Genomic DNA, 2,407 nt, shown 5'->3' on the forward strand with positions numbered 1-2,407 from the left:
ACAATCTCTTCTCATTTATCTAGCTACTCGGTCTCAAAATAAATAGTCTCTTGCAGTGCTAACTCACTAATTTTTAAATAAGTTTCATTAATAGAAGCACTTTCCATAGACATCGCCATAGCCAAGTCCTGCCAGTCTTCAGGGAGTGCGCTCGATATCTTTAAGTGTTCATTAATTAGGCCGCCTTTGAAACCATTTGTTACGAAGTTACTACATTATGCTGGGTATTATATCGGAAAATTGTATAAAACATCAATTTATTCCATCTTTCTTACGGTTCCTAATATTGTATTCTGTAAATATTGTATTCTGACAGTATTGTTGTTTGAAAACTTATAATAAAATTTACTATAACAAAAAATAGTGACAAGCATTTAATGATGCAGACATTTGAAGAGCGCGCACCTGAAAATCGTATCGTTAGAAAATTGAAAATGTCAGAAACAAATGCGAACCATTTAAAATTGAAGTCGCATGAGATTAAAGTGTAGCGTTTGCTCAGAGTTTCAAGCGTAACTCACATGTCATGATATTGTGACTCCAGGCGTCAGGATGATTGAGATAGTCTTACTAATATTAATAAACTAGCTTTCGCCCACAACTACGTCGCCGTGGTAATAAAAAAACGAAAGCAGCATAGGCTACGTGTTCTTCCAGACTACCCTCCAGGTCACAGACAAAAAATATAATAGCATTATCAGAAAATATGTAAATATTCTTGTTTGCCTTCAAATTGACTATAGTGACTACTTTGGAAGCGAGATTTTTAATTTACTCATTATTTGGCAAGTAATTATGAACGAAAGATAGTTTATTATATTGTTACGCGAGTTTAGAACTTTAGAAGCACTTTATAATACAAGAGGTTTCAAAGCTTTGTACTATTGAAAGGTGACCGTATAGTTAAAGTGGATCGATGTGACCACTTTCTCTTTGAATACTCTTGAGAACTAAAATGGTCCACTGCCAAACTTTACCGTAGGTTTCCACTAGAAATACTTGTATTAAAATATATTCTCACCCTCTCTTACTCTTTTAATAAACAGAGATAGTGATATATGTGAAGTGGAATTTCACGAGGATTATTTAAAAAAAATCGTAAACCAGCGCATATCTGTGAAAAAATACAAAAGTCAATCCGCCAAATGAGCTGACGTCACTCCCCTTTTCTGTTATCCTTGTACTTCAAGATTTTTTAATAACCTTTGAAAATAGTTGGTAGAGAAAATGATTTTTTTTTTTAGCGATAAATATTGAAATATGTATAAAACGCTACCCAATACTTTTATAGAAAAGAAAATTCCAGAGAATACACAAACCCTTTTAACAATATGAAATAAAAGCATCTTCAATACAATTGTACAAAGAATTTCCATTTAATTTAATCCAGACAGAAATATACCTTTTCTAGAAATACAGATTTATTTATCCTTTGAAATTCAGCTTAATAAAAAAAAGTATTGTGACGTGACTAATGGTTATTACAATTATTTTAATTAACTAGTTATCCAATCCGCCTTCGTTCGGAATAATCTGTTGTTAGTAACTTAAAAGTTTTCTCTAATTGTTACACAGTTTGTCAAGTCGGTTGAATAATTTTTAAGTAGCCAAGGACGAAATCATTTTTTTTCTTTATTACTATTATTATGGATAAAAAAAAAACATCTCATTGGGTAGACAGTAGACACTTGGTGCCGGAGGCCTAATTTTAGTCCCATTCCCTTTCCACCCATTTCTTAAGAGGAAAAGATGGGAAGAAAAAGTGGATTTGATGGTGGAGTAGACGCATAGGAAATTTCCTCTTTATGTGCGTCTCCTCCTCCGTCAGTTAAGGGTAGGCAACGCATCTGCAATTGTGGATGTGTATTGTCAGCGGTCGCTTTCCATTTCGGTGGATTCAGGTGGGCTCCTTATATTGTACATTATATTGTAATTAAAAAAAAGACCAATATTTGTTACGTGTTAAAACATTTTATTTACTTTTTACAAACTTGTCTGTAACGCATTTCCGTTGCAAGCCTCTTTTAAGAGAAATCTAATTTAGTAAGCAGCTTGTGTAATACTAGTACAGTAAATTCTAAGTCTGTACAAAATTTTCTGTGTACAAAATAAAATTAGAGTAAAATTGGGATATGAAATAAAAATAACGCTGAAACGTGTACATATGTAATTTATTAGGGACATATCACGAAGTGAGAGACGCGGCTTGTTACGTTACCTAATGATGACTTGTAACAAGATACAATGTTACAAGTCTAATGAAAATAGAAATGTTTTTTATATACGAGAAATTGTTACGTTAATTTCATGTTACTTTTATTGAAAACCATTATTCATTTATTCCAAGTGATAATTACAACAACGATTATAAGAGACATGAGTTTTTGCGTAGATTTTGTAGTAGTGG

The sequence above is a fragment of the Papilio polytes genome, unplaced genomic scaffold (genome assembly GCF_000836215.1).
Source record: "Papilio polytes unplaced genomic scaffold, Ppol_1.0 DF824158.1, whole genome shotgun sequence".
Classification (NCBI taxonomy): domain Eukaryota; kingdom Metazoa; phylum Arthropoda; class Insecta; order Lepidoptera; family Papilionidae; genus Papilio; species Papilio polytes.